This window comes from Heteronotia binoei, chromosome 2 (assembly GCF_032191835.1).
Source record: "Heteronotia binoei isolate CCM8104 ecotype False Entrance Well chromosome 2, APGP_CSIRO_Hbin_v1, whole genome shotgun sequence".
Taxonomy (NCBI): Eukaryota; Metazoa; Chordata; class Lepidosauria; order Squamata; family Gekkonidae; genus Heteronotia; species Heteronotia binoei.
This window is the reverse complement of record NC_083224.1, coordinates 80812323-80836161: the sequence shown is the minus strand read 5'-3', so window position 1 is coordinate 80836161 and position 23839 is coordinate 80812323. Positions and strand designations below refer to the sequence as shown.

At 49.5% G+C, this 23839-nt stretch overlaps 1 protein-coding gene across 2 annotated transcripts in view; it reads right to left on the bottom strand.

Moving 5' to 3' along the window:
• The window catches only part of USP49 (ubiquitin specific peptidase 49), an 84113-nt gene that overhangs the window by 20540 nt on the left and 39734 nt on the right, over positions 1-23839 (bottom strand). The window lies entirely within an intron of this gene.

Genomic DNA, 23839 nt, shown 5'->3' with positions numbered 1-23839 from the left:
GTAACTATTAGAAAATTTGGTCATTAAAATAAAAAACCCTGAACGCTGAAAAATTAGTCTGGTTCCAAAAATGTTGGCTACTTCTAAGAGCGAAACAAAATTTGTCAAGGCCCACCTTAATATTATAGTAAATCATCTTAGTATAGACAATTTATTCTATATCTTCTAACAAACAGCCCATCATATTGAGAAGCGACATTTTTGAAAAACACAGAAAGACACACTTTTTGGATTAATTACTGAGAAAATGGTGCTTTTATTGATGGGGGGGGGGTTAATGAGTTTGCTTTGCTCCTATATGACTTTGCAATATAGTTATATATGTACAAAATAATTAAAGCAAATCAAGTTAATGAGAACTATAGAGGACTGACTTCTTGAGAAACCATTTCCATCATAAATATAGTACACAAAGCATACATTTTATTTATTTATTTAAAACATTTATTAGTTAGCTTTCTCCCCTGTGGAACTCAAGGTGGCTGCTAATATAAAAATATTATAAAAACACAATGAAACAGCTACTATAAAATTCATTCAAGTCATAGTTTAAAAACTTGCATATTGCAACAGTCCATTCTAGATGTAACTAAGACATGCATCACTGTGGCTAGTCTCACTGATCCAGGAACAGACAGGCCTGGCCTGAGGGCGCATGGTGCCCCAGGCAACCTAAATGCCCACCGCCCCCCTGCGGCTCCTCACCCTCCCAATTTTAACACCCAGGGAACCAGTGGTGAAGCACCAGCTCCGGGGCTCTTTCAAGGCAGACATTCAGCGCAGGGGTGGGGGCGGCGGGAAAAACCAGCAAACCACTGAAAAAGTGGCCACCGCTGCTACTTCCTCTCCACTTCCCTCCCACGTAACTCGCACCCCTGCCCGTGTCTTCCTTCCCTTCCCATCACCTCCCCCCCCCCGAGCAATCAGAGCATGCTGCTGCTGCCTGCCCCTCCTTTCCCTTCCCTGTCCCTTCGCCTTCTCCCCCCCCCCCCCCTGAAATCATAGCATGCCACGCCTGGGATGGACCGGCCTTGATGCAGTGTGCATCTTATCATTCATAGAAGGCGCTGGAGGTGCCGGAAGGGAAGGAGAGCCAAGCCTCCTCCAGTGCCTCCTCCGAAATATAAGATGTACGCTGCATCGGGGCTGGTTCTGCCCAGGCACGGCGCGCTATGATGGGGGGGGAGGCAAAGGGACGGGGAAGGGAAAGGAAAGGCGAGTGGCGGAGGCAGCAGGCAAACTAGGCACTTGCTTGGGGCACCGGGAGGGTGGGGGAGCCCAATTTTTCACCCCCATCCTCCTGGCACCCTAGGCAATCGCCTAGTTTGCCTAGTGGGCGAGCCGACCCTGCGAACAGACACAGCTGATGCAATAGCCAGAACTGGGCAAACCCACTCTGAGCTATAGCAGCACCTGGTTTCTAAGGTGACCACTGTGTCAAGCAACAGTCCAAGCTGTGAACCTGGCTTTTCAAAGGGAGTATAACCCCATCCAAGAAGGGGGAGACCTCAAGTCTCTAGTCTGCCTTTCTACTAACCCAGATAACTTGTCTTGTCACAGGACTAGGTTTCAGCTTGTTCAACCTCATCCTGCCTATTACAGTTTCCAAGCAATAGTTCAGAATATTAATAGCATCCTCAGAATTACGTAGAAAAGAAAGGTACAACTGGGTATCATCTGCATATTGATGACATCACAGTCTATATCTCCTGATGACCTCTCCCAGTGGCTTCATGTAGATATTAAATAGCATGGGAGACAGGATGAAATCCTGCAGTACCCCACAGGTCAACAGTCATGGGACAGAGTAGGAATCCCCTGAGATCAACCCCCCCCCCCCCGACTCAAACCATTGTAGTATGGTGCTCCTCAATCCCAGTGCTAAAAGGTGGCCTAGTAGGATATTCCGATTTATAGTATCAACATTTGCTGAGAGGTCCATAAAAAAAAAAAGGTCACATTGCCCATCTGGTTCTCAATAGTCACCAACCAGGGCAAACAAAGCACTGTTCCAAATCCCAGTCTGAAATGGTTCAAAAAAATCAGCCTCTTCCTGATGAGGCAAAAACCTGCTCTAGAACTTTGCCAGAGAATGGAAGATTGGAGACTGGCTAGAAATTTTCTAACCTAACACGGCTCAGGGATCCCCCCCGACCTCTCTGAATAAGGCTACTAACTGTCTCCTTGAGTACTTGTTGTGGTGGAACTCCCACTCTCAAGGAAGAATTTACTTGTGGAAGGATGTATCATTTCACCTCTCACACATTTCCTCTTTCTCTTCCCCCATAGCCTCGCCTCTCCCTTCTTCTTCTTTCTTCCCTCGCACTAGCCAACTGAATCTTTAACCCCTCTGTCTTCAGCTTTACCACCACCATCCTGGAAGCTGGGAAAACTCTGGCCAAGTTGCACAGTGCTGGCCACCAGACCCAGCTGCACTGTATGATAACTGTAAAGACACGTGAGGGGCACCTCACTTTCTCCTGTATCCCTTTCCTCACAATATTTCCTCTTCCTCTTTTCCTAGCAATCCCCATATGCATGCTACTTTCCACCAACTAACCAACACCTACTTTATATCTGCCCTCCATCTTCAGCTAATACCCTTTTCTCCATAATATGGACCCAAATTACTTACAGCATTGTCCTCCATTTTTTCCTCTCCATTTTATTCTCACAACAACACCAGGCTGAAAGTGTGTGACTCGCCCAAAGTCACCCAATGAGCTTCCACAGCAAACTGTGGATTACAATCTGGGTCTCCCAGTATAAAACTTTAACCACTATACCACATTAGCTTTCATATGGTGGTTGCCATTGAACAGTTGCAACCAGGTGGACTGGGTAAGTCATAGACGATGCATAGCAGCAATTCATCTGGTGGCTTTTACTAGGCCTGGCCCTGATAAGGCCCTCTCTCAATAACTAAAACAGGCCTGGAAAGGACCCTGCTTCCGCTCTCTGCCTTTGATTAATAGAAACTTGCAGTATTGATGTAGTTGCCTAGGAATAACCACAAAGGGTATTTATTTCTTAAAGCTACAGCCAGTGCTTCTATTATTTTGGAGAGTTTTAACCCACCAATGTTTTGTTTTGTTTTAAGATTTTAGATTTCTTTGCAAAGCTCAGGCTTTTTTGTCAGGTTTGTCTTTTATGTCCATGGCCCCAGTTTCCAGATGTGTGTCCATAAATAAAGCATATTGAGAATTAGATCTATTGATTATTATACTAGTAAAAGCTCCCCTGTGTCTTTGGTAGATTTTCGTTAAATAGACAACCCTTTAGAGGGCTTTTAGAGGACTACTTCAAATGCTGACAGAGATTAAATTGGCTCACATATATTCCACACAAGTACACTTTAAAGAATGCAAAACACACACACACACGCAAGTGTTCTCACTTTTTGTTCCTTTTCTGTGCGTGTATGTGTTATGTGCTGCCAAGCTGCTTCTGACTTTTGGTGATCCTATGAATTAACAACCTGCAAAACATCTTATCATTAACAGCTTTGCTCAGGCCTTTCAAATTGAAGGCTGTAGTTTCCTTGATAGAATCAATCCATCTTACAGTGCATCTTCCATTTTTCCTGGTGCCTTCAAGTTTTCCTAACAATAATGTCTTCTCAGTGACTCTTGGTTTTTCATAATATGACCAAAGTATGATAGCCAGTTTGGGCAGCTTAGTTTCTAGAAAGAGTTCAGGCATAAAATGATCTCAAATCCACTTGTCTTTTTTGTTGTCCATGGTATCTCAAAAGCTGTCCTCCAAAACCACATTTCAAATGAAAAACTTTCCTCCAAAGTATTTGTTCCTGTCTTCTTTCTTCACTGTCCAATTTTCACACCCACACACAGAAATGGGGAAACCTATTAATATTGTCTATTAATTACATACATAATTGTCTATAATTAACATTGTCTATTGAACTGTATTTTATTTTGATATAAGCTACCCAGAACCTCACTTGTCAAGGAAGCGGGGGGCATATAAAGTAGATAAATACAGTATGAATTAACTTGATCTCGGTCACGCTTGACACATTCTTACACTTAAAAGATCTTTTCTAGCTCCTTCATAGTTTGCCTTTCCCAGCCTCAAATCTCCTGATTTCTTGGTGGTGCTCTCCCTTTTTGTTGATGGTGGGGCCAAAAAATACATAATCTTTAACAATTTCCATCTCTTCATCAATCTTAAATTCATGCAGCTTCTTTGTATTCTTGATGTTCAGATGTAATCCTGAAACTGACACAGCAACAGGCTATTCTCACTAAGATATAACAGAGGACCTGGAAGCCCTTGTCTCTGTCAGCACATGGATTAGTGTTGCAATCAATTGAGGTGCAGGTGGGTCTAGTCTCTCCCTCTCTTCCATCGAATGCAATTAGGGGAAACGATGCTGTTGTACAAGCATGGAGATTAACAACGATGGCTTCTACTCATGGCAAAAACAGCTGCCATGAGAAATATACTCCTCTATTCCAAGCATCGCTTTACTCAAATAAGAAATTTATTTGATGGTCCAAGGGTTGCCATAGTCTATACAGAGGTGTCAATGTCATTTGTTACGAGAGCCAGATTTGTGTGGGGATTTTGTGGGGCCACGCCATGCATATCACAAAATGTAATGTCAGGTAGTAGAGATATAAAGGATATAGAGAAACACAATTAAATATATTATTTTTTACTTAAAATACAAACATACTTAAACTCTTGCACTTTTTTGTTTAAAATGGAAAGGTGAGGGAATAGTGGGATTTGGCAATGCAGTGTTAAAAATAAAATATCAAGAAAAAGCACAAGGATCACAGCAGAAACAAAATATAAACCAAAAATATAAAAATGTTCTGGGTTTAGGAAAACACAAAATGGCTGGGCATTGCAAGCTTCTCTCTCCTCCCCCCACTAGTCTTCTCAGATTGGCAATGGCTCTCCAATATAATACCCCCCCCTTTGGCTATGGGTTCCCAGGTTACTCACAAGGCACCAGTTCTCGGATCCACTTAGTAGAGACAAGCTGGCTCAAAGCATCAACCCTTTATTTGCAAGGATACAACTTCAGAAAGCAACAGCTTCAACTGGCTATACGAATGCTGGAAAATGAAATGACTGACAAAGTTGCAAAGACATATAGAACCATCACTAATAACAGAAATATTAAAGACCAATCTATTAATGAACTGCTGGCAAAGACACTAATTGTCACGGCTGGGGCCGGGTCAGGCAAAGTCCAGAGGCAGTCCGAGGTCTTTAGCCAGTAAGCAGGAGGGTCCGAGGCGCCAAATCCGAATCACTGTAGAAGTATCGCAGGTCTGAGGTCCAGAAGCCGAGGTCAGGGAGTCCAGAAGTCCAAAGCCAAAGTCAGGGAGTCAGGAACCAAAGTCAAGCCGGAGTGGATGCTAGAATGTCAGGAAGATGACTAGTTGCTTCCACAAAGCTTCCTCCCAAAGCCCACAGCTATATAGCCCTCTGCTGGCTGTTGCCCGTTTGGGCTAATTGCTGGCTCAGGGAGGCAGCCAGGATCCTGTTACCACTCAAGCATCCTTGCTCTTAGAAGGGCCAGAATCCTCTCAGAACTCAGGGCTCAGGGAGCGTCTTGCTTGTGAGCGTGCCGCCCTCCTCCGATCCCTGAGGTCCTGCCGGAGGTGGTCACGCACACGAGCCACCCGAGAGGGCGAGGCAGGGGGGCTGGGATCTTCTCCAGCAGGAGGCAGGGGCACTGGTGCAGGTGGCAGGGGCACAGTTTCCTCATCAGACTCAACTTCCTCTGAAGGGTCCCCAGCACCCATGACACTATCCCCCCCCCAGGGCCCCCCTCCGTCGAGGGACCTGGAAGGTCGGGGTGGTCGTTGTGGAACTGGTGCACCAAGTCCGGGGCATGAAGATTGTCCTCGGGCTCCCAAGACCGGTCTTCTGGGCCGTATCCCTCCCAGTCCACCAGGTACTGGAGGCCTCCACGATGGTACCGGGAGTCCAGGATCTGGCGCACCTCATATTCTTCCTCGTCATCCACCAACACTGGTGGTGGCGGCGGTGGGGAAGGAGTCCGAGCTGGGTCAGGGGGTGCAGCCGGAACAAGGAGGGAGCGATGAAACACGGGGTGAATGCGGAGGTGGGGTGGCAACTGGAGCCTGAAGGCGACGGGGTTTATTTGTTCAACGACGGGGTAGGGTCCAATGAACCGTGCATCCAGCTTGTGAGACCGACCAGGCCGGCGCAGGTAGCGAGTTGAGAGCTACACCTGATCCCCCGGCTGCACTGGAGGGCCTTCTTGCCTCTTTCGGTCCGCAGCCCGTTTATATGCCTCCTTGGCTTGCTGTAGCTGCTCTCGGAGCAAGTCTTGGCTGGCACGGAGTTCTTGCGGGTAGGCATCGACGGCGGGGACATTCGTGGGTGGTAGGATCGCTGGGAAGAACCGAGGGTGGTACCCGTAGGTTGCAGCAAACGGGGTCATTTGGGTGGATGAATGGACCGCGTTGTTGTATGCAAACTCCGCTAGGGGCAATAGAGTGGTCCAGTCATCCTGCTGGTAACAGGTGTAACAGCGGAGATATTGCTCTAGCGTGGCATTGGTGCGCTCTGTCTGGCCATCTGTCTGTGGGTGGTAGGCCGAGGACAGGTGCACTCGAGTACCCAGGCTGGAATGGAGGGCTTGCCAGAACCGAGAGGAGAACTGAGGGCCCCGATCGGAGATCAGATGGGCTGGGAGTCCATGCAGACGAAAGATGTGTTGCAGGTAAAGCTGGGCCGTCTCCTGAGCTGTGGGGAGTTTCGGGCACGGAACAAAGTGGGCCATCTTGGTAAATAGGTCGACGACCACCCAGATACAAGTCTGACCCTTGGAGCGTGGAAGTTCCGTGATGAAGTCCATCGAGATGGTATCCCAGGGTCCTGAAGATGTGGGCAAGGGCTGCAGCAACCCTGAGGGTTTGGCTGGGATGTCTTTGGCCCGTCGGCAGACGTCACAGGAGCTGACATAGCGGGCAACATCAGCGCGAACTCGTGGCCACCAGAATTCCCTTGTCAGCAAGTGGGTGGTCTTATGCTGTCCAAAGTGCCCGGCGGGTAACGAGTCGTGGGTCAGGCGTAGCACTTCTGCCCGCAAGGGCCCGGGCGGCACATAGAGGCGTTCGCGGTGTAGCAAGAGGCCGCCTCGAGTCGTGAACTCCCCTGTTGGGTCATCTTGGAGAGCCTGGAGGTGTTGCTGGACCCAGGGATCATTGGCCTGGCTAGCCCGAATGTCCTCCACGAGTGCTGGTGAAGTGGAGGTGGCTGCAAATACTGAGGGCGGCAGGATTGGAGCAGCGGGCGCGGTCTCAGTTGAGGCAGGGGCGTATTCCGGTTTCCGGGAGAGCGCGTCTGCTTTCCGGTTCTGGGTATGGGGGATGTAGGAGATCCGGAAGTCGAAGCGAGAGAAGAATAGGGACCACCGGATCTGGCGCTGGTTGAGACGGCGGGTGGTCTGGAGGTGTTCCAAGTTCCGGTGATCGGTGAGCACTTGAACAGGGTGGCGAGCCCCTTCGAGGTAATGTCGCCAAACCTCAAACGCCGCCTTGATCGCGAGCAACTCCCTCTCCCAGATGGTATAGTTCCTCTCTGCAGCAGTGAGCTGCCGCGAGTAATAGGCGCAGGGCTGTAGTGGCTGGGACGGCTCCTCGCGCTGGGACAGCACTGCTCCCAGGGCCACGTTGGAGGCATCAGCTTCCACCGTAAAGGGAAGCTGGGGGTCGGGGTATCTCAGGAGTGGCCCGGTGGCAAAGCGAGTCTTCAGGGTGGAGAAGGCGTTATCGGCCTCTGGGGACCAGTGGAAGGGTTCTTTGGGGCGGAGTAGTTGAGTCAGGGGTGTGGTCAGGGATGCGTAGGCCGGGATGAATTGCCGATAGTAGTTGGCAAAACCGAGGAACCGCTGCAGGTCTTTGCGATTCTGAGGAGCCTGCCAGGTCAGGACCGCTTCTACTTTTTTCGGGTCCATGAGGATCCCCTGCGGTGACACGATGTGCCCAAGGAACTCGACGGAGCGCAGGTCGAAGTCGCACTTCTCCAGCTTGGCGTAGAGACCATGGGCTCGTAGGCGCTGCAGGACCTGGCGGACGTGCTCGGCGTGCTGGGCAGGATTGCGGGAGTAAATTAGGATGTCATCCAGGTATATGATCGCGAAGCGGTCGAGCAGGTCCCGGAATATGTCATTCATGAACCTCTGGAAGACAGCGGGGGCGTTGGTCAGTCCGAAGGGCATTACCAGGTGCTCGTACTGCCCGTATCGGGTCCCAAACGCGGTCTTCCATTCGTCTCCGGGCCGTATGCGCACCAAATTGTACGCTCCACGGAGGTCCAGCTTGGTGTAGATTTGGGCCCCCTTTAGGCGATCCAAGAGTTCAGGGATCAGTGGTAGAGGGTACCGGTCGCGGATGGTGATCTTGTTCAGGGCCCGGTAGTCATTGCACAGCCGGAGCTCCCCACTTTTCTTCTTCACAAAGAGCACTGGAGCAGATAGGGGAGAGGTTGAGGGTCGGATGAATCCGCGTTTCAGGTTCTTGTCCAGGAAGTCTCGCAGAGCTGCCAACTCCGGCTCCGACATTGGGTACAGACGCCCCACCGGGAGTGGTGCCCCAGGTACCAAATCAATGGCACAGTCGTAGGGCCGGTGAGGGGGAAGCTGATCAGCTCCTGTCTCTTCGAAGACATCAGCAAAGTCCGCATACTTCTGAGGGAGCTGAGGACCACCACTCGGGATGCCAGCTGCTAGAGTGGTGGGAGGAGTCAGATGGGGGCATGGGTCTCGGAAGCGTAGTTCCTGCTGGGCCCAGTCCACGATGGGGTTGTGCAGCTTCAGCCAGGAAAGGCCTAGAATCAGCGGGAAGCGAGGCATGCGGGCGACATCAAACCGCAGCTGTTCTTGGTGCTGCTGGACGTGGAAGGTGATGGGACAGGTCTCCTGGGTGACGGGGCCAGAACGGAGGAGGCGCCCGTCAATAGCCTCCACCAGCGACGGAATCCCTTTTGTCTGCACAGGGATCTGGTGCTGCTTCACAAAGGCGGCATCTATAAAACAGTGGGCCGCTCCCGAGTCCAGCATGGCATACACGAACAGCCAGCGTTCGTCAGGCAGACGGAGTTTGACTGGTAGCAGGAATGGCCCTGGGGTATCAGCCCGCTGTTCGGAGGACCCAGCTAGTCGCCCCAGGCTGGGGGGTCCACTTACGCCTGGGGCTGCCCTTTTGGCGGCGGTGGCAGCGAAGGTCCAGGTATCCGATGCTTAGCAGGGCAGCCAGCGGCATAGTGGCCTGCCGTGCCGCAGTAGAGGCACAGATTCTGCGTGCGGCGTCTGGTCTTTTCCTCTGGGGTCAGGCGGGGTCGAGCAGCTCCAAGCTGCATAGGCTCATCCTTGGTGCTGGTACTAGCTGGGGACGGGCGAGGAGCCAGGTAGCACGGCGCAGGGAGCTGGCGCCCTCTGGTCTTGGCTTGGCGGCGACTTTCCAGGCGGCCATCGATGCGGAGGCAGAGGGTGATAAGTTCTTGGAGCGTGGGTGGCTGCTCCACCCTGGCCAGTTCATCCAGGACCTCCTCTGCCAACCCCTCAGTAAACTGGTCCATCTGGGCAGCCTCATTCCACGCCAAGTCCTGGGTCAGGAGCTTGAATTCAGTGGCATATTGAGCCACCGAGGAGTTGCCTTGTTTCAGTGCCCTGATCTTCCGGTTGGCTGTGGCTGCTTGGACTGGGTTTGAGAAAGCAGCAGACAGGTGGGCCTCAAACCCCTGGTAATCAGTCAGTAGGGGAGAGGACGCGACCAGTAAGGGTGTGGCCCATTTGGCCGCCTGCCCCTTTAACAGACTGATGACGAAACACACCTTGGTTTTGTCATTGAGGAAGTCCCGTGCTCTCAGTTCAAAGTACAGCCGACACTGTGCTAGGAAGGCAGGAAATTCTTCCACGGCACCCCCAAATCTGTCAGGTGGGGGAACTGGGCACTTGGCTGGAGCACTGGCCGCAGGTTGTTGCTGCAAGTGCACTACTGCCTGTGTTAGCTGCTGTACCTGGGCTTGGAGCACAGCCAGTAGTTCTGTGGTTTCACTTGCTTCAGCATCCATCCTGTGGAGTGGGTGTTTGTCGGTGGAAGCAATCTGTCACGGCTGGGGCCGGGTCAGGCAAAGTCCAGAGGCAGTCCGAGGTCTTTAGCCAGTAAGCAGGAGGGTCCGAGGCGCCAAATCCAAATCACTGTAGAAGTATCGCAGGTCTGAGGTCCAGAAGCCGAGGTCAGGGAGTCCAGAAGTCCAAAGCCAAAGTCAGGGAGTCAGGAACCAAAGTCAAGCCGGAGTGGATGCTAGAATGTCAGGGAGATGACTAGTTGCTTCCACAAAGCTTCCTCCCAAAGCCCACAGCTATATAGCCCTCTGCTGGCTGTTGCCCGTTTGGGCTAATTGCTGGCTCAGGGGGGCAGCCAGGATCCTGTTACCACTCAAGCATCCTTGCTCTTAGAAGGGCCAGAATCCTCTCAGAACTCAGGGCTCAGGGAGCGTCTTGCTTGTGAGCGTGCCGCCCTCCTCCGATCCCTGAGGTCCTGCCGGAGGTGGTCACGCACACGAGCCACCCGAGAGGGCGAGGCAGGGGGGCTGGGATCTTCTCCAGCAGGAGGCAGGGGCACTGGTGCAGGTGGCAGGGGCACAGTTTCCTCATCAGACTCAACTTCCTCTGAAGGGTCCCCAGCACCCATGACACTAATATTCCATGCAGATGATCTTAATTGTCCACGAAGTCCATACAAAGACCCCGGGTTTCAATTAAAGACTCCCGCCCTGAGCCTGCCCCGGCGGGGAGGGCGGGATATAAATAAAATTATCTAATCTAATCTAATCTTCATTTCAATTAAAACATCTACAGTGGAGTATTCTTCAAACCATTTAATGAGGATGCCAAAAGGAGAAGTGCTGCAGTCTGCTACTATGTCAACTAATCTTCCTTTCATGATATTTCCTATTTAATTAACAGACTCAATCCACATTTGTCAGTAATACAGGCATCTAAGTTGCAAGGAAAACACTAAATGGATTTTCATTAAGGTCTCTGGGCCCAGATAGACTACTATCGAAGACCTTAATGGAAAATTTACTCCGCATTTTCTTTTCAGCTTTGCAAGCCCAGAAGAACTTCCTGCTGCAGCCAGCAAAGACAAGGCAGAAGGAGCTGGGAACTTCAGCAGCCTTGGAGCTTCAACGAGTGAGGACAGCAGCGGGAGAAGGAAAGAGCTGTGGGACTGATTAAAGCCCTGGGTGGCTTGGGTGTGGCCGTGGGCCTTAAGTTTGACACCTGTGGTCTATGACATCTGTTTTTTGGAACTGGAACGCATACTGAGTGTTTCCAGTCTGTGGGCCATTGTTTTCCCATATTTGTTGGCACAGCCTTGCTAAGATTTTGATCGATTCCATTCCTGTGGCTTGAAATAACTATACTGATATCCCATCTACTCCTGGTGATTTGTTTCTCCCAATTGCTTTGAGCGCACTTTTCACTCCACTTTCTAATAATAATAATAATAATAATATTTTTTTATTTATATCCCGCCCTCCCCGCCAGGGCAGGCTCAAGGCGGCTTGCAGATTCTTCTTCAAAAGATTTTTTTTGGTATAATGCATTAAAACATTTTCCATTTGTTGATGTGATTGCTAACATATTTAGGAACATATAAATCTCTCTCTATCGGCTTGACTTCGCGAACGAAGATTTAAGAAGGGTGCAGTAGTCCATGTCCGCTGCAGGCTCACTGGTGGCTGACAAGACCAATGCGGGACAGGCAGATCCGGCCACAGTGGCTGCAGGGAAAAGTCTGATTTGGGGCTGGTGCTGTAGCAGTGCGATTCTTCCTCAATCTCCTTTTGTCCTCAAGACCAGCTATGCGTGCGTTCTCAAAGGAAGAGACAGCCTGGTGGATGGTGTGCCTCCATGCTTTGCGATCTGAGGCTAGGTCAGACCACTGGTGATGGTTGATGCTACAGGTGCCAAAGGATTTCTTCAAGGAGTCCTTGTACCTCTTCTTTGGTGCCCCTCTATTTCGATGGCCGGTGGAAAGTTCGCCATACAGAGCAATCTTGGGAAGGCGGTGGTTTTCCATCCTAGAAATATGCCCTGCCCAGCGCAGCTGCGTCTTCAACAGCAGTGCCTCGATGCTTGTAACCTCCGCCCTCTTGAGGACTTCAGTGTTGGTCACAAAGTCACTCCAGTGGATGTTGAGGATGGTGCGAAGGCAGCGCTGATGAAAGCGCTCAAGGAGTCGCAGGTGATGACGGTATAAAACCCACGATTCGGAGCCGTAGATGAGGGTTGTCATCACAACCGCTTTGTAAACATTGATCTTTGTGCCTTTTTTCAGATGCTTGTTGCTCCACACTCTTTTGTGCAGTCGGCCAAATGCACGGTTTGCCTTTGCCAGCCTGCTGTCAATCTCCTTGTCGATCTTGGCATCTGAGAAGATGATGCACCCCAGGTAGCTGAACTGCTGGACTGTCTTCAGAACTGATTCACCCACAGTGATGCAGGGAGGGTGATAATCTTCCTGGGGTGCAGGCTGGTGGAGAACTTCTGTCTTCTTCAGACTAACTTCTAGCTTGGCAGCCTCTGCAAAGCAGGACGTCATATGCTGCAGAGCTGATACCGAGTGGGAGATGAGTGCAGCATCATCAGCAAACAGTAGCTCTCGGATAAGTTTTTCCATTGTTTTGGAGTGAGCCTTTAGTCGCCTCAGGTTGAACAGGCTGCCATCGGTGCGATAGCGGATGTAGACACCATCGTCATCATCTAGATCTACTGTGGCTCTTTGAAGCATCATGCTAAAGAAGATCGTAAAGAGGGTTGGTGCGAGAACGCAGCCTTGCTTTACACCTGTGCCTATTGGGAAGGGCTCCGAGAGGTCGTTGCAGTGTCTGACTTGGCCTCGCTGGTCTTCATGTAGCTGGATGATCATGCTGAGGAACCTTGGGGGACATCCTCTCTCTCTCGGCTTGGCTTCGTGACTCACTGCCGGCAAGGTTGGTGGGCCCAGCCTGCCCATCCGGTTATACCGCCGGACAATTCGGTCGCACCATGACGTAGCAAACTCTGTGAAAAATGGGGGGGACCAGCGAGAAGGTGTTGCTACGGATGCAATAATGCAGGAGAGGCCATTGCAGTGACCATCTGCCAGGCATAGCCAGACAGTGACCACGCGGCATTCACTACACCGGGAGAGGAGAGGCTATGTATTGCGCATACACTTTCCCTGGGGGGGTAGGATACCCAGAGGGAGCCCACCCCACCACCCCTCCCCCTTTCAGATGTATACATAGTGAGCTACTATCACAGAGCAGAATTCCCACAAGTGCTTAAACCAAATTGCCTCTTATCTAGGGCAGGCGGACAGCATCAGTGGAACCCCTGTCACCTCATGCTGCATGCAAGGTGAGGCACTGAGCACCAAATTCCAGTCTCCAGAAAGATAAGAAAGCATTCCTTTTATAAAGGAAAGGTACTTCATACATACTTCATATTCATTCTTTCCTCAAAGATCCCTTTCTCCTCGAGGGAGTGGATATCTGCACATATATCTGATGGCTGTTCTTCCCTGCTTGTGATTAGCTCTCTATGTGCCCACTACACTATGCTCAAAAAACTCTGAGGTACGAGGAAAAAAATCATTGACTAATTTTGAATGAGTCTGCTGCTTTCTGATTGGGTCAGAAAAGGAACAGTTTGTTTGAGGAAACCTTGAAAATATGAACCAGAAGGGTGCAGGCTTTGTTATGCTTTTCCAAGCCCAGACTGGGGGGGGGGGGGGGGGCACATGATCCAACTCCCAGGCAAGGAGATGTCTGAAGGTTGTATGTGTTAATGAAGCAAAAAAAAAAAATCCAATTTTTCTTTTGTTTTCAATAGTTTTATCTTGTAGATTTCCTCAATAGTAGTTGTATGTGTGTAGAATAAAACCTTTCCAATTTGTACTTCAGCTTTAAGAGATCCTCCTGGGATATTCCTTTATGAGCCAGCAGCTTTAAGTTCTTACCACAGTATAGACTTGAGAAAGGAGAGATGGGAATCCTATCCCTGTCTTGTATATGCATGCAAACCCACATTCAGGGTGTCAGTCCAGGCATGGGGACACCTGAATGGTGCTGATAGAACTGCCCTCTTGTTATCTCTCTTAGAATAGATGTGGGGGACCTTCCACTTGCTTACCATTTTGTATTGGTAACTGTAGCAGTTCTTTTACCTCCTTGGCAAAAACAGCTTGAAAGCAGGAGAAAGGTTACCAAGTTCATAAAGTATGAGAAATGCTGGATGCCAGTCATATTGGTACTGATTTCAACCCACAATACAGCAGTTATTCAGTAGGAAAATCTAGGTTATGACTATTGAGCTTTGTAACAGTTTTAACTCTCTGTAGAAGCTTTAATTCTTTGTATACCTGAAGAGTGTGATATGGTCCAGTCAGAAGTGAATTTCACTTCTGCATAGGAACTTAACAAGCATGGGGCTGTGTTCATGTAAGTGTGAAGTCCAATGTGCAAATGGTTGGTAAGGTGGGTATACTGTGGGATTTGTTGATCTCCTACATGCAGTATTTGAGCATTTGTCTATTATTATTATATTATTATTTATATGTTCTTGGGGGGGAGGGGGGGTGGGCTCCCTCTTGGGTATCCTGCCCCCCCAGGGAAAGTGTATGCGCAATACATAGCCTCTCCTTTCCCGGTGTAGTGAACGCTGCGTGGTCACTGTCCGGCTATGCCTGGCAGATGGTCACTGCAATGGCCTCTCCTGCATTACTGCATCCATGGCAACACCTTCCCGCTGGTCCCCCCCCCCCCCGTTTCTCACAGAGTTTGCCACGTCATAGTGCGACCGAATGTCCGGCGGTATAACCGGATGGGCAGGCTGGGCTCACCAACCTCGCCAGCCAAGAGAAGGAAAACTCTAACATCAAACCCAGGCAGATAGAGCTCGTTAATGTAACACCTACCACCTGGAGGACTCACTGCCGGCGTCCCGGCTTACTGGGCCATGGCAGATGACCCCAAGGTGAAAGGGTGGAGCCAGTACCGCGCACACTGTACTTCACCTAAAAATTCCTCTGCGCAGGCCTGAAGGGCATATCCACATCCCCAACCCACAACACACCAAGTCCTGCAGCGATGGGCAAGGGGCGAAACGGCAGGTGGAAGATGCCACTGGAAGCCGCAGTCCCGATCCTGCATGTAGGCAGTTCAGGGTATTGGTTGCCTGATGCTGATCCGGAGACGAAAGCATTTTTTGGCAGTACCCTGAACGACAAAGCAGCCTTATCTAGGGACAGCACTGCTTGCTCCGCATGGAGAGGGGCCTAGAAAAGGTGGCCTAAACAAAGCTCGTCTCCCCCACCCCAGTTGGCTAGCCGCGGTCAACGGGCATCCTTACTTGCGGTCAAAAAATAACAACAAAGAAAAGGCATGCACCTGCCTCACAAAGTGTGCAAAGACTAAAGCTTGCATGTTGGAACATCAGAACCATGCTTGACACAGTAGACAGTGGTCGCCCTGAACGACGCTCTGCTCTAGTTGCCCACGAACTTCTCAGGTTGAATATCGACATAGCAGCTCTCAGTGAGGTCCGTTTCCCTGAGGAAGGTAGTCTTCAAGAACACGGTGCTGGCTATACCCTCTACTGGTCGGGTAAGTCAAAGGCTGAGAGCCGCCTTTCTGGCGTTGGCTTCATGGTCAGGAACTCCATTGCCTCCAAACTCGAAAACCTGCCAACAGGTCACTCAGATCGCATCATGTCCATGCGCCTCCCACTTCAAAACAAGCAGCATGCAACACTCTTCAGTGTGTATGCCCCAACCCTTCAAGCAGAACGTGCAGAAAAGAACAAGTTCTATCTGATCTACGCAACCTCGTATGGAAGTCCCCTACAGAGGACAAGGTGATCATCCTTGGCGACTTCAATGCCAGAGTAGGTAAAGACTCGGAAGCCTGGAAAGGAGTACTTGGCAAACACGGCATTGGCAACTGCAATGATAACGGGCGCCTCCTGCTAGAATTCTGCATGGAGCACCAGCTCACCATCATCAACACTATCTTTCAGCAGAAGAACAGCCTGAAGACAACCTGGATGCACCCACGGTCCAAGCACTGGCACCTTATCGACTACATTCTGGTGCGCCAGAGAGACCTTCGAGATGTCTTACACACCCGAGTAATGCCCAGTGTAGAATGTCATACGGATCATCGTCTTGTATGCTGCAATCTCCGTCTTCACTTTAAACCCACACCCAGGAGAGGAGGTATCCCTCGGAGGAAGTTTCAGGTTGGTAGCCTCCAGTCAGCCGAAGTTAAAGCTGCCTTCCAGGCAAAACTCCAGTCAAGAATTGAGGACCCCAGTTGCCCCACAGACCCTTCTCCAGAAGCACTCTGGGAACACCTAAAAACTACCATCCTGCAGATCTCTGAAGAAGTCCTCGGGTTCTCCACAAGGAAGAACAAGGACTGGTTTGATGAGAACAATCAAGAGATCCAAGAATTACTGGCAAAAAAGAGATCTGCCTACCAAGCACATCTTGCTCAGCCCTCCTGTCCTGGGAAAAAAGCAACCTTTCGCGCTGTATGTAGCAACCTCCAGCGCAAGCTTCGAGACATTCAGAACGAGTGGTGGACCAAGCTTGCTGAGAGAACCCAGCTGTGTGCAGACACTGGTGATTTTAAGAGGGTTCTACGAAGCCCTGAAGGCAGTATATGGTCCATCATATCAGACTCAGAGTCCCTTGCGTAGTGCAGACGGCCAAGTGCTCCTCACAGACAAGGCATCCATACTGAACCGGTGGTCGGAGTATTTTCAGGTTCTCTTCAGTGCCAACCGCGTAGTTCAAGATTCAGCAATTCACCTCACCCCACTTCAACCAGTGAAAACAGAGTTGGATGAGATCCCCACTCTAGAAGAGACTGTTAAAGCCATCAAGCAACTGAAAAGTGGCAAGGCAGCAGGAGTTGATGGAATTCCACCAGAGATCTGGAAGCATGGGGGCACAGTACTACATAGCTCACTTCACAAAGTACTTGTCACCTGCTGGGAACAAGGCAAATTACCACAGGACTTTCGCGATGCAATCATCATCACCCTATACAAGAACAAAGGGGAAAAGTCAGACTGCTCCAACTACCGGGGGATAACCCTGCTCTCCATCGCAGGCAAAATCCTTGCCAGAATACTCCTGAACAGACTGGTGCCCGCCATTGCAGAAGAACTCCTCCCAGAGAGCCAGTGCGGCTTCAGAGCTAACAGGAGCACCACCGACATGGTATTTGTTCTCAGGCAGCTCCAAGAGAAATGCAGGGAACAAAACAAGGCTCTGTATGTGACTTTTGTCGACCTTACCAAAGCTTTCGATACCGTTAGCAGGAAAGGCCTGTGGCAAATCTTGGAACATTTAGGATGTCCCCCAAGGTTCCTCAGCATGATCATCCAGCTACACGAAGACCAACGAGGCCAAGTCAGACACTGCAACGACCTCTCGGAGACCTTCCCAATAGGCACAGGTGTAAAGCAAGGCTGCGTTCTCGCGCCAACTCTCTTTACGATCTTCTTTAGCATGATGCTTCAAAGAGCCGCAGTAGATCTAGATGATGACGATGGTGTCTACATCTGCTATCGCACCGATGGCAGCCTGTTCAACCTGAGGCGACTAAAGGCCCACTCCACCAAGACAATGGAAAAACTCATCCGAGAGCTACTGTTTGCTGATGATGCTGCACTCGTCTCCCACTCGGTATCAGCTCTGCAGCATATGACGTCCTGCTTTGCAGAGGCTGCCAAGCTATTCGGCCTAGAAGTTAGTCTGAAGAAGACAGAAGTTCTCCACCAGCCTGCACCCCAGGAAGATTATCACCCTCCCTGCATCACTGTGGGTGAATCAGTTCTGAAGACAGTCCAGCAGTTCAGCTACCTGGGGTGCATCATCTCCTCAGATGCTAAGATCGACAAGGAGATCGACAACAGGCTGGCAAAGGCAAACTGTGCCTTTGGCCGACTGCACAAAAGAGTGTGGAGCAACAAGCATCTGAAAAAAGGCACAAAGATCAATGTTTACAAAGCGGTTGTGATGACAACCCTCATCTACGGCTCTGAATCGTGGGTTTTATACCGTCATCACCTGCGACTTCTTGAGCGCTTTCATCAGCGCTGCCTTCGCACCATCCTCAACATCCACTGGAGTGACTTTGTGACCAACACTGAAGTTCTCAAGCGGGCGGAGGTTACCAGCATTGAGGCACTGCTGTTGAAGACGCAGCTGCACTGGGCAGGGCATATTTCTAGGATGGAAAACCACCGCCTTCCCAAGATTGCCCTGTATGGCGAACTCTCCACCGGCCATCGAAATAGAGGGGCACCAAAGAAGAGGTACAAGGACTCCTTGAAGAAATCCCTTGGCATCTGTCGCATCAACCATCACCAGTGGTCTGACCTAGCCTCAGATCGCAAAGCATGGAGGCACACCATCCACCAGGCTGTCTCTTCCTTTGAGAACGCACGCATAGCTGGTCTTGAGGACAAAAGGAGATTGAGGAAGAATCGCACTGCTACAGCACCAACCCTAAATCTGACTTTTCCCTGCAGCCACTGTGGCCGGACCTGCCTGTCCCGCATTGGTCTTGTCAGCCACCAGCGAGCCTGCAGCAGACGTGGACTATTGCACCCTTCTTAAATCTTCGTTCGCGAAGCCAAGCCGAGAGAGAGAGATACATCTGAAAGATACAGACGTGCACATATTACATGCATCATATAAAATGATGCTGGTCAGTTCCATGGCTTTCTCCAAATGTGGCGGACAGAACACTGAGAATGAATTTACATCAACAGCACAAAGTGCATTCATATGTGCTCTGCTACAAATGTAGCCAGCATCTCTATATTAAAGTGTTAGGTTAGGGCATACATGTATGCGTACAGCACACTACAACGAAAGATTGGTCGGTATTTTTTCTGGCTTTGCATCCTTAAAAGTGTGATAACTAGCAGTATTAGACCAGTGCTTCTACTTTATTTTAATCTGTAAGACAGTGAATAGGATTGGAGTTGGAGCTTTGAGTGTACTATACCATGTCCTGAAATACAGTGTTTATATGGAGAAAAATGGAAATAATGGAAGTTATTACTAAAACCATGTATTGGCCTTTAAAGCCCTATGTGGCTTGGGACCACCCTGGATAGCCCATGCTAACCCAATCTCATCATATTTCAGAAGCTAAGCAGGGTTAGCCAAACTATCCCTGAATGTCACTTCCCTAGAAAACAGACAGGTAACCTCCATTATCATACCTGCTAATGTGGATGTGTGTCTCCTCTTCTCACTATAGGTGTCAGGTTTTAATATTGTGAGATTTTCTGGCTTTGTATGTTATTTTTGTTAAGTTGCTTATAGTACTATTGCTGCTGTTGAAGTAACTGGGGCATGAGTGGCTAAACCACAAACAAGATTTTGATTGTCAAACTCCTTTAAACTTTTAGATTCTATTCCAACATAAAAATGAATGGACTATGTAACTATCTTTCATTTAAATGCTTCATATTACAAAACTGCGAATAGTAGCAACGACATGTTTAAGGTGCTATTTGTTTAAGGACACTATTTGTGTCCTTGCTTAGAAGCAAACATCAATGTTTAGAGCAGTCTGCTAAAGTCTATTGATCTTTTAAAAATTACACTTGCTGCTTCATTTGCTATTTGAAAAGACAGGAAACAAAGCAGAGGAAACTCTATCTTACTTATCTGGATTTTGCAGATCACAAAGCAAATAGAAATTAGCCCAGTGTTACTGCAATTGTTTTTACCACAGTTTTGGAAAGTTTAAAATTTTGCTTTATTTGAGGAGGGGCGTGGCTCTGTGGTACAGCATCTGCTTGGCATACAGAAGGTCACAGTTCAATCCCTGGCATCTCCAATAAAAAGGATCAGACAGTAGGTGATGTGAAAGACTTACACCTGAGACCCTAGAGAGCTGCTACCAGTCTGAGCAGACAATATTGACCTTAATGGACCAATGGTCTGATTCAGTATAAGCCATATTAATCTGAGTTTATGTGTGAGGAAAAAGAAGCTACAAAACATTATGATGTGCCATTAATATTTTTTGTATTTTTATGTAGTTCCTCTATCAATGGCAATACAAGCATTATAACAGTCACTTCCATTTTCACACTAAGAATAAACAAAATGCACTCAGGAACTTAAGACTCGAGGGGCAAAACACAGGCTGCCAAAAAGCCCTGGCCCTTGTCGAGGCTACTTGGACATTCCTCAGGCCAGGGACAATTATTAGATGGTGATCACTACAGCATAGTGCTCTATGGGGTACATATGGGGAGAAACGGTCCTGAAGATATGAGAGTCCTTGGCTGAAGAGGGCTTTAAAGATTACCGCCAGAACCTTGAACTGGATCTATTGGCAGCCAGTGCAGTTGGCACAGCATGGGCTGAATAAGCACCCACACAGACATCTCGTCAGAACTTGTGCCACTGCGTTCTGCACTAGCTGCAGTTTCCAGGCAGTCCCGCATAAAGTGAATTACAATAATCCAGCCTGGAAGTGATCATTGCCTGAATCACTGTAGCTAAGTCCCAGGAACCAACTGTCTGACCAGCTGGAGATGACAAAAGGCCCATCTGGCAATGGTGGTAATCCAGGCCCCCATGGAAAAGGAGAGGATCCAAAATCACCCCAAGGCTCTTCACCCTTGGCACTGGCACCAATTTGGATTCCCAGCCCCAAATCCCTATGACCCAGGTACAGGACCCCCATCTTCAATGGATTTAGTTAAGCTATCCAGACAAGGTCTGTAGTACCCTGGCCAATGATTCTGAGGTGGAGTCCATCCTTCCATCCAACAACAGATAGGACCCTCATATCTTCAGGACCGTTTTTCCCCATATGTACCCCACAGAGCACTATGCTGTAGTAATCATCAGCATACTGATGACAGCCCAGCCATACCCCCAGATTAACTGGGCGAGGGGGTGCATGTTAAACAATACTGGGGAAAGAATTGCACACCGCATTCAAGTGGGTGCCACTGGGACAACTCCTCTTCAAGTGCCACCCTCTGTCTCTGACCATAAAGGAAGGAGAAAAGCCATTGTAAAGCAGTCCCCCATATCGTAATGTTGAGACGGCAGTGGGCCAAAAGGTCATTGTTAACTGTGTCAAACACTGCCATTAAGGCAAGAAATAACAGCAGAGCCAACCCACCTCAATCCCGATGTCTCCAGAGGTCATTTGTAAGAGTGACCAACAAGGTAACCATTCCACAACCAGGGTGAAAGCTGGCCTAGAAAGGATCCTAGACCTAGACTACAGACCTAGAGTGTTGAAGGCAAAGACAAATAGATTCAAGGGCAGCTTCTATCCAAGTGCCGTGGTTAAGCTAAATGCAGGGTTATGAATGGTTGTGTGTTTTTAGATGCATTTAAATGGTCTATGTATATGTCCTTTTGTGGGTGTTGATGTGTTGGTATGTTTGTGGAAGAGCACCTCATTTCGTTGCTCTCATTTTTTTTTTTTTGAGAACAATGACAATAAATTTATCTATCTATCTATCCAGGATAGTAGCATCAACCAAGAAAACTTGTTGTTCTGCTGCCATCTTGCCCAGGAAAGGTAGGTTCGAATAGTTGGCAATAGTTGGTAAGGACCACAGGGTCCAATAACGGCTTCTTCAAGAGTAGATGCATCATTGCCACTTCTTGTGGATCAGAAACTGGCTAGTTAACAGGAAACGACCCTTGGCACTTACCATGAGGGGTCCTTCTCCTAAGAGGAAAGGAGGACATCTTGGGTGTTTTCCCACCGTCCAATCAGGGAGGCAGGAATCTAAAAGATCTTCCCCTTCCTGTGGCTGTGGGAACCACCCTTCAGTTCGGGTGACTCTGAGAAGCAGTACGAAAATCCTATATCTAATAAAAAAAGAACTTCTCATGCAAACAGTTAACGGTACGTCAGGTACAACTGCCTAAACGCGGCAGATTGAAATTCAAGGTAAGCCCTAAAAAAGGAACGTAAGAGGAAAAAACAGGTCCATGACAATGGACATAATTAGTAGAAGGTACCAGCAATAGGTGTAGAATGAAAGAGTAGGAACAGGCTGCCCAAGGTAGGGAGATAGATGGGAGGGCAAGATGTCCTCCTGTCCTCTTAGGAGAAGGACCCCTCACGGTAAGTGCCAAGGGTCGTTCTCCCTAAGAGGCGGAGGACATCTTGGGTGCTCCCAGAGCAGTATTGTTAAGCAGGGTGGGGTCGCCCTACTCGGGCAGGACGTGTTGAAGGATTCGCCTGCCGAAGGCGGCGTCTGCTGATGCGTAGCCATTCAGTTTATAGTGCCGAATAAAGGTGGATATTGAAGACCACGTAGCTGCCTTGCACACCTCCTCGACAGAGGCGTTCTTATTGAAGGCCGCGTTGGCAGCTGAGCTCCTGGTCGAATGTGCCGTGATTCCTTGTGGAACTTTGAGGTGTAACGCCTTGTACGCCTCCGTTATGCACTGCTTGATTGCATAACTGATGGCAGACTTGGACATCTTCTGTCCCATTCTGGGTTCTGCCACGTTGACAAACATGGCGTCAGATTTACGAAATGTCTCAGTCCTAACCAAGTAGATCTTGCGTGCCCTGCGCACGTCCAAGGTATGCCACGTGCGCTCCTTCGGGTGCTTGGGATCTGGACAAAACGATGGCAGGTTGATCTCCTGGCTCTGGTGGAATCTAGAGGAAATCTTCGGGCGGAAAGTGGGATCCGGGTAAAGAACGACCTTGTCCTTATGAAATACGCAAAGTTCCTTCCTGACTGACAGCGCACCGATTTCGGAGTTCCTCCTGGCCGAGGTTATTGCCACCAGGAAAATCGTCTTCATGCGCATTATCCTTAATGGTACGGACATTAATGGTTCGAAGGGTGGATTGGTTAGAGCCGAGAGCACCGTGTTCAGTCGCCAAGTTGGAAAGCGATGCATTTGTGGTGGAGAGCTCAAGGAAGCCCCTCTAAGGAACCGCCGGAGGTGTGGATGGGATGGCAGATGTACGCCATCTACCTGTTGGAGAACTGATGCCAGGGCCGTGACCTGTCGTCTGAGGGTAGCTGGTTTCAGTCCGGATCGGAGGCCGTCTTGAAGAAATTGTAGGATCCTAGGGACCGAAGGCTGTAGCGGGTCCACCTGTTTTCTCCTACACCACCTGTAGAAGGCCTTCCAAGACGCGTTATAGATCCGTGTAGTGGATTCTCTTCTGGAAGCTAGAATTGTATTGGTCACATCGCTAGAATAGCCTAGGTCTAGCAGTGATCTCCTCTCAACCTCCACACGGTCAGACTCAGCCATTCGGGATGGGGGTGCCATACTGGTCCCTGCAATAGCATGTCTGGTTGAACTGGCAGGTGGAGAGGTTCTTCTACCGACATCTGCTGAATTGAAGAAAACCAAGGACGACGAGGCCACCAGGGTGCAACTAGTATGACCTCGGCCCCCAGCCGGCTGATCTTCCTGAGCAACTTGGGAATGACCGGTATCGGGGGAAAGGCGTATAGGAGGTCCTGCGGCCATGGAGATGTTAAGGCGTCTGTGGCCTCCGCCCGACTGTGGTAGTACCTCGTGAAGAACCGAGGGAGCTGGTGATTCTGGTGAGACGCAAAGAGATCCAGTGAAGGTGGGCCGAAATGGTTCACTATCTTCAGAAACAAGGCCCTGTTGAGCGACCACTCCCCTGCTTGAATGCTCTCCCGACTGAGCCAGTCTGCTTGGACATTGCAGGCTCCCTTGATGTGCTCCGCTCTTATTGATTTTAAATGGAGTTCCGCCCATTC